Raw genomic sequence first — 9,438 nt, 5'->3', positions numbered from 1 at the left:
GCACTCAGGTGAAGCCATGTGGCCCAGACAAAGTCTACAAAGTTAGCTAAGACCCCTGCCCCTGGGAATCTGGCAGCCAATGGGATACATTTCTTTCACAGGAACAGGAAACATTAAGGTGTGGCCCAACAGAGGGTATAAAACTAAGGGTCTCTCAGCATCTTGCCCCTTCTTTTCCTTCACCCAAGATCTTGAAGTATGTGATCTGACAGTGTATGCGTATCTGATAGTGAGAACAATCAGCCAATGGAACAGCTTGCCCTCAGAAGTTGTGAGAGGATCATCAGTTGAAACTTTCAAGGAAAGATTGGACTGCCATTTGTCAGAAATAGTGTAGGGTCTCCCGCTTGTGCAGGGGGTTGGACTAGATGACCTACAAGGTTCCTTCTAACTCTGATTATCTGTTATCTATGATTGTCCTTTTCACTTTGGAGCTCCAAGCTCATAGTTGGTGGGTCTGCTTCACCATTAAACCATCTTTCCAAGCAGTCATCTTTCCAAGACACTGTTTCCAGTGTCTTTCTTCCCCACTTGGAACTGAACCAAGAAGGATATTTCTTCAAACAGCATACAACTATTTTTTTTTCTTAAATGATTTCAGGAAACATAAGTTGCTTGTAGATGTGCCAAGTTTCAATTGAACTCGAAGAGAAGAGGGTTTTTTTCCAACATAAAAGACTAACCTAGATTATTCTTGGGTTGAACTCATTATTACTTTCCCACAATTCATTTAAACAATCATTCTGATTTCAACAGTGTTTCACCAATAACATCTGGAGGTGTCAATCTTACTTATTACTCAAGAATCCCAGATGTTTTATCTCATTGCTCTTCACAGCCATCACAAAGACATTGTATTTTAGCTCAAACAAATTCTACCTTAGCTACCATTGTGGTTTTCTTTTTTTTTCCTACCATGAACTATTCACACCACAGTGGCCAAAGAAGTGGTTTACCCTTTTATTTGTACATACCGATAAGTAGAGATAGGGATGCAAGGACAGATTATCTTAAATTAGGATAATGCTTTAATAATGTCTGATTTTAATCATATGAAGTGGGAAGGCAATCCCAACCTTGGTTTGCCTTGCTCTGAATGAGGCAGTTGTTTCTAGCTGCATAAATTAGCATATTGTACATGACACATTGATTACTGTTTCGTGTAGGCAGTTAAAACAGCTAGAAGAACCACAAACATAATAACTTTTTATTTTCTAGAAGATTTGATTTTCTACTAGGCAAAAATTTAATAGCTTTAGTTGTAAGCTGATAAATTAGAATTAGAACGAAAGTTTAAGGTATCTGGCTAGAAACCAAGAGATTGGGACTTCTAGTTCCACCTTAGGCACAAAGCCAACTGGATGACTTTGAACCATAACAGATAACAGATAATCAGAATTGGAAGGGACCATCTAGTCCAACCCCCCACCACCCAAGTGGGAGGCTCTACATCATTTCTGACTAATGGCAGTCCAACCTTTTCTTGAAAGCCCCCAGTGAGGAAGCTCCCACAACTTCTGAAGGCAACTTCTGTTCCATTAGTTGATTGTTCTCACTATCAGAAAGTTTCTCCTTATTTCCAGGTTGAATCTCTTCTTGTTCAGTTTCCATCTATTAATCCTTGTCCAGCCTACAGGTGCTTTGGAAAGTAGCTTGACCCCTTCCGCTCTGTGGCAGCCCCTCAAATATTGGAAAATTGCTATCATGTCTCCCCTGGTCCTTCTCTTCACTAGACTAGCCAGTTCCTATAACCAGTCATTCTTTCTCAGTCCCAGGAGGAAACCAAGGGCAAACAACTTCAAAATCTTGCCAAGAAAACTGCAGGGACTTGTCCAAGCAGTTACCAGTAGTCAACACTGACTCAAAAGCACAAAAACAAGAACCACTCCTACAATTAATTTTGACCCTACAGCACTAAAGATATATCTGGGTAGAACTGGCTTCAAAGAAAAGATGTTTGAGGTTTAAGATCTGCTTCAAGATTTTCTTTGGGGAGCCACTTGCTGATTCTGACATTAGATGAGAATCTGCCCAGCATCAATTTTTCTCCCCTTTATTGTGTCTCAGATATTTGGACAACTTCACCACTTTTACACTCCCATTTTACTGTTGGAGTTTTGTGTATGGATCATTAACCCAGCATCTTGCCTAATTTGTCAAATGTAAGAATGGAAAAAAAGTTTCTTTTACTTTCATGCAAATATACATAATTTCTACTACCCGAACAGAGACAAAAAACTTGTAAAATACAAATGCAGCCTGACATTCAGACTGCTATTTTTTCTTGTTCCTTTTTCTTCTTGTTGTTTTTCTGGAATTTGAAATGCAGATTACACACCTACAGACACAAGAAAGGTGTATTAAACTGATGGGGACAATGAATGAGTTTGGAACAAAAGGAGTTTCAAAAGTTTGGTTTGTACAAAAGGAGAAACACACACCCAAAACTCAGGGGTTCTTTGAAACCCTTTTATTTTTAGTAAGAAAATTTTAGATTGAGAAATTGATCACACAGTAATCCCTAGGAAATATCAGTATCATAGATGAGATTGTAAGGTCTACAAGAGGAGATTGAAAAGGAGAAGAAACAACCCATCATTTTAGAAGTTCTACCATGTTTTTTAAAATAAAAAACGTTCAGGGAAGTTTGTATGATTAAGCATAAAGATTGACTTGGAGAAAACTTTCCTTTTTGTTGTTCCAATACATCTATGTCTACATATCTATATTTATACTGTTGGAAGAAATATCCTTCTGGGTTCAGCTCCAAGTGGGGAAAAAGACATTGGAAACATGGAGGCTGTTTGGAAAGATGGTTTAAAGATGGACAGGACCACATGGCTTGTAGCTCCAAAGTGAAAAGGACGATCACATGCTTCAAGATGTTGGGTGAAGGAAAAGAAGAAAGGGTGAGATACTAAGAACATGCTTCATAAGCAAAAGGTATTCTTGCTACCAGTAGAAGGTTTCTGGTTAAATATTCTTGGCTATCCAACGTGATTCTAATTAAAGCTTAATTCCTCTACTCAAATTAACCTAAGCGTTCTTTTTAAATATACAAATAAATGCCTTGTGGGTGGGACTAACAAAATAGTGCCATGGTCTGATAAATCTTGGAGGAAATTGAAATGTGCCAGTGCAAAACACTAACACAACTCAATTCATAGTATGATTCAATCTGAAAACTTCCCAACATCTACTCAAACTGAGAAGTAAATAATATATAAAATATTATATAAATAATCGATAAATTTGCAGATAAGTATGAGTTCTTCTCTTGAAAAAAAGATTATACCTGAATTTTCTCACAGTGGCACCATATTTGTTTTTCTTAACCTAGCTATTTGATTCAACAAAGGAAGAATCAAGGAACTTGGGCAATACTGCTATTCATTTCCTAATCAGGTTATTGACTCTTTTGCTTAGGGTCAAAATTACTATGCTCTCTAATTGAAATTCAAAACTGGTGAAACAAGTCTTCAGTTCTTTTTTTTTCAAAAGGATGGGCTTTCTGCTAAGTGGCACCAAGATCTACCTAGGTTTTAATAGTGTTGGAAGAAATGTCCATCTGGGTTCAGTTCCAAGTGGGAAGAAAGACACTGGGAACATGAAGGCTGCTTTGAAGGATGGTTTAACAGTGAAGCAGAAACATCCAACACGTGTGATTCTGGGTAGATGACCACATGGAAGAGAGAGGGAGATTTATACCCTTTCTTGGGCTTTGAATTTGATCTTCCTGTTCCTGTGTCAAGGGTGCTATGGTTCACTGGCAGCCTGTGCAGATGGCAGCAGAATTGGACAGTGGGGAAGAAGAGGGACCAGTCCAGGAGTCTGGGGAGGACTTGGATGAGGGTCATGTGTCTGATACAGAGATGGGTCCAGGACCATCTGGGAATTATGTGCTGACTCTGAAGCCTCCAGAATCTGGCAGCAGCGAGGCAGAGGAACAAGGGGAGCTTGTCCCCAGTGCGCCTGTGCACAGAGCTGGCAGAAGGCAAGAGAAGCTAAGACAAAAGGGGCAACTCAGGAGTAAGGCTTGGAGGTGATTGCCCCTCCCATAAGATATAAAGGAAGTGCAAAGGTAGGAAAACCTTTGCTGGAAGCAATGTCATTCGTTTTGATTGGTTTGGACTCTGAAAGCTTCTCCATTTTGGTTTTAAAAGACTAATTGGGACTTTAGTCATTGGCAGCGCTTCAAATCAGATAAGGTGTGTTCTTATCAGAATTCTTCTGAAGAACTTCGGCAGATGTTCCTGGGACCTTTTTCATAACTGGTTGAAATTCATTCTGGGCTGTGAATGATGATAATTCACAGCCATTGAACTAAAATAAAAGGGGTTTGGATTTTATGTGTGTTTGTTGGTGTCTTAGAAAGCTTTGGTCAGAACAAAGGGATCCTATTGGAACCAATCCTATTGGTTGCAATCAGACTCCCATGTGGTAATGCAGTCATAGCTGAGGTGGTCTGTGTTCCCAGGCTTGGTTGAATCTTGCTGGGTGATGCAATGAAGAGTAATTTCCTATTGTGTCTGAATGGCTTTGCCCTGAAGGATAATCCCATCATCCTGGAGCTGAGGTCTTTTGTTTTGTAGATAAGCACCAAAATATTTGCTGGAGGCAGGGAGCTGGGATCTTCTGTTTCTATTTTGTTTAAGATTTTTATTTCTCTTTTAGGGGAAGTATTCTGCCTTTGTAATATTTCCTTGACTATTTCATTCTTCTAGGAGTGGGGTGGGTGCTAACTTTCTAGAATAGAATCGTGGGTTGGAAGGGACTCTTATGGCCACAGTCATTTTGTGAATCCATGTTAAAGGAAAAAGAAGTTGTGCGTATGCTTGAAGTCATGCATTGAACAGAATCCCACTGCTTTCACTATGTAACCAGTTCAAGGCTTTTATTTGGATTCTTCCTAATGCTTCATCATCTTACTTCTTACTGTCCTCTTTGTCTCTGAAGCTGAGCCCATATTTACAAAGCTTTGCTTTTGTCCTTCTTGTTTTCACCACCTTGCAGTTTTGAATGCCACTGTAATCTGATAGTATCTGTGAAACATAGCATTTGTTTCACTGAGGTTGTTCACTGATACTAGGAGCTTGATCAGAAAAGGGAGAGAGTGGATCCCCAGTTCATGTTTGTAAGGACCTTAGTGAAGCCACGAACTTTGGTTGCTTCCCCCTCCCAATCAACAGAAAACTATTTCATGGTAGGAATAAAGACGTCAGGATTGAATATATTATATTGCTTTCCTTCCATTGGACAAAATGAGAATCTTAGACATTGCATTGAAGTTTTCCAAGGACTTGACCTAGACACCTAAGAATTATCTAACGTCCCTTCTTTGCTTCCAGTTTCTAGTTTCCTTGTGTTGGAAGAAATAACCTTCCGGGTTCACTTCCAAGTGGAGAAAAAGACACTGGATTCATGGAAGTTGCTTGGAAAGAAGGTTTAATGGTGGACAGGACCACATGCCTTGGAGATCCTGAGCGAAAAGGGAAGAGATGCTGAGAGTCCCTGGGTTTTATACCCTCTGTTGGGCCATACCTTAGTGTTTCCTGTTCCTGTGTAAGAAATGTATTCCATTGGCTGCCAGACTCCCAGGGGGTGGGGTCTTAGCTAGCTTTGTAGACTTTGTCTGGACCACATGGCTTCACCTGAGTGCTGGCTGATGCAATCTTCCCAGGCCATGTGGTGAGATGGGTAGAGGTCTTTGTTATGTAGAATACTCTGGCCCAGGCCTTAATGGCCCACCCATTAACAAAGGTCGGGGTGAGCATCTGCTTCTGAGGTGAGTTTCTGCTTCCGAATTTCTACTTCTCTTTTTAGGGGAAATATTCTGCCTTTTTAGTATTTCCTAAAATATTTCATTCTTCTAGGAGAGGGGTGGGTGCTAACTTTCTACAGTTGCTTCTTCCACTGGTTCAATTTTCTTTCAAATTAAAATTGTGTAATAATTGGATGTCTTGCATGAACCAAGCCAACATAGAAATCCTCGTAACAATTTACATCTTCCAGAGCACTTCCATTCTCACAGTAAATATATTCCCACAGACCCAGTGGTCTGAGCACAAGCGCTTGCCTCTCTACAGCAATTAATTTTGAAAACGTCACAATGAACAGCATATTTTTTCCTTTTGAAGTCTAACCATAAGGTTGGTGGAAAACCTTTGGGGAAATCAGTACATACAGAAAGGTAATATCCCTTGGGGGGTGGGGAATATTAATATAACAGAGGACTGATTGCGTGGTATTAAGTCTTATCTTAAATGAAGAGCGATAAAATTATTTAACTAAAATTTCTAAATACTGCTGGCATTTTCTTATTAAAAAATCAATTAATGAAATGACTCAGACTAATCATTTTTCATTCAAACGTTTTGTCTGAATACATTTCTTCTTCTATGTTTAATCCTATGGAACATTTTTAAAGGAGCAATTGTTTAAAACCTCTAGTTTGTGAGGGAAAAAAATCCGAGAAAAAGAAGGAAAATAATTCACGATTATAGTTGTTGTTGTTTTTTCAATTAAGAGGTATAATTGCTCCTAAAGTGCATTTACAGTCTCCAAGGAAGCATAATAGACTTTCCCATTATCTACAGCTCAGTGACATCTATAAATATATGTTAAAGACCATTTGTAGACAAAAACTGCTCTTAAACTTGTGTGTGAGAGAGAGTTAAAAGGGGTAAAATATAGGCATTGAAAAAAAAAAAAACAAGAATAGAACTCAAGAAAAGGAAGATGGGGACATTTTTTTTCCCCCAATGGTACAAAGTCTTGCATGAAGTAGCACCTTTGTGAAGTGTTAAGAAAACAAATGTGAAGTTAAGTCAGCAATCATTACTCCAGTTATTAAATTCTACATAAAAATATTGGGACTACTTCAAAGAGCTATTGGGCTAGCATGGACTTTAAGGAGAACATGGTTGGTGGATGAGTAGAGGCTATAAATTTGCATTGAATGTGTGACTCATTTTCTGAATATGCTTCTTCTACCCCCCCTCTCTCTCACATACTAATCATCTTTTCCTATGCCTTGTTTTTGCATGATTTTATTGGGTCATTTTTAGGCCATTGTGGGTGACCCTTCTCAGAAGACAATGTCCTTATACTGTTTTTATCAGCTCCTCGGGCAGCCTGGACTCTTATTGCCTGAATTGCAAAGGTCATATTGTGATTTATTTATTTAAAAAAAGACTATATATAACCAATGGCTATTTTTTTTCTTTCATTCCTTTCAAATGTTATGTTCTTAATCTGTATTGAAAGGCCCTATCCTGAAAAACAAACAAACTGGAAAGCTTTATTAAAGAGAGAATGGCAACATTTGGGCTATATTCCTCTTGCAGCTTATAGATTGTGAACACAGGAATACATCATTTGTATTTTTAATTGATGCAATAACCACACTGTATATAGCCAGTGATGAACACCGCTGGTGAAGCACTGATCAAAAGGATGATGGATATGCCAAAGGGTGAACTTTGAATAGAATCAACTATCTTAGATAAAGTAAAAAAAATCCCTAGATTTGAACTGAACTTTATTTATTTGTCAAACATGTACAAGATAACAAGTATAAGTTTGAACATAGACAAGAACAAGGGAGTAAATACAGATAAATGGGAACAGAAGGGACAGTAGGCACGCTAGTACGCTTATGCATGCCCCCTTTAAGGACCTCTTAGGAATGGGGTGAGGTCCACGGTAGACAGTTTGAGGTTGAAGCTGTGAGGGGTTGAGGCTGTAACAACGGAGTCAGGTAGGGCATTCCAGGCATTGACAACTCTGTTTGCTGAAGTTGTATTTTCTGCAATCGAGTTTGGAGTGGTTTACTTGAGTTTGTATCAGTTATTTGACTGTGTCTTATTGTGATTGAAGCTGAAGAAGTCATTGATGGGCAAGATGTTATAGACAATTTTGTGAACTATGCTTAGATCGGACTGCAGGCGGCACAGTTCTAGATTGTCCAGGCCCAAAATTCCAAGCCTGGAGGCATAGGGAATTCTATTGTGAGTGGAGGAGTGGAGAACTTTTCTTGAGAAATACCCCTGAACCCGCTCAGTTGTGTCAATGTCCGATATACAGTGGGGGTTCCAGGAGGACGAGCTATATTGGAGAATTGGTCTGGCAAAGGTTTTGTATGCCCTCATTAACAATTCAATGTGGTGACTTCTGGTGATTTCATGAATACCAAGCAGGAAATGTAAGGGAGTTTTTCATTTTCTATGCCTTAGTAATGCAGAGAACCATGGTAGATGTTGCAGTATTTTGTGAGCCAACTAGATAATTCCCTTGATACAAATAAATACAAACAAAAGAAGAGCTTTGGTGTAAGACCCTTCTGTGCTCAGTGGCAACCAGATGCTTATGTATACAAGAGGGCCATGAATCCTTACTAACTGATACACATTGCTTCTGATGTTGCAGGTGAGATATTATTATCACAGCTACTAGCCATTGATAGCTTTATTATCCATGAATTTGTCTAATGCAGCTATATAACTTGTTTTCTCATAATTAATGATAGGCACAGAGCAGATGGGGAGAATGCAGAACATAAAGAAGGAAGGGTTACCTATTCCCGTCACAGCATGAAAATAATATCTTTGTTCATACATCATAAGGCTAGAAAGTTAAAACACTTTGTTTCAGTTTATGTCATTTTAGACCTGACACTTCAGCCAGACTTCTCAGAGAACTATGTTTGCTCAGTGCCCTCTACTTGTCCTGTTAGATCTGGCATGCACTGGATCCCATCTACATGAGGGTGTCATCTTGCAGGGCCTGGGAAGAGAATCTTTTTTACTATGGGATTTGCCCTCTGGGTCATCATCAGAGACTGGATTTCCTCCAACTCTGCTGGTCTTTGTTAAGGTATGGAAATATGGTTTTGCCATCAAACCTTGTGCCCTGATAGTATGGGCTTTTTCCCCATGTCAGAAGCACTGAAGCACTTCTGTGGTGAAAGGATCAACCAGTGACATCACTGTTGCTTAGGGATGCCCAGTTGGGGGTCCCTTCCATGTCCCCATTAGTTGCCCACCAACTTAAAGTTGTACCCATCTGTCTATTTATGGTCACCTGCTTTCGAACTGCTGGATCAGCAAGAGTGATGAGAACCCACCCTGCCACATGGCATCAACTGGGTCTTGAACACAAGCCTATTGATTGTCAAATAACGTACCCTGACCTTGTTCAAGAGCCACCACCGAGTCCGCAGTTTTAGTAGGCTGAGTGAATTAAGCCCCCCCCAAATTAAAGGTATTTGGAAAACAGCAAATGGGGGTGTAGTTACAAAGCCGGAAGGGCCGGCTGAAGCCCCCACCAAGCAACCCAAGCCTGGCCGCCCAAAGGAGGGGGAGTCACCCCGGAAAGACAGCTAGCCTTTTTCGGGGCTCAAAAAAAAGACCGCCTTTTTATAAACACGTAGTATGGGGG

This window comes from Notechis scutatus, chromosome 5 (assembly GCF_049901735.1).
Source record: "Notechis scutatus isolate UNSWTSFEM ecotype Mainland chromosome 5, rNotScu1.2, whole genome shotgun sequence".
In the NCBI taxonomy this organism is placed as follows: Eukaryota; Metazoa; Chordata; class Lepidosauria; order Squamata; family Elapidae; genus Notechis; species Notechis scutatus.
The sequence above is the reverse complement of the archived record's forward strand: the minus strand, read 5'-3'. Positions refer to the sequence as shown.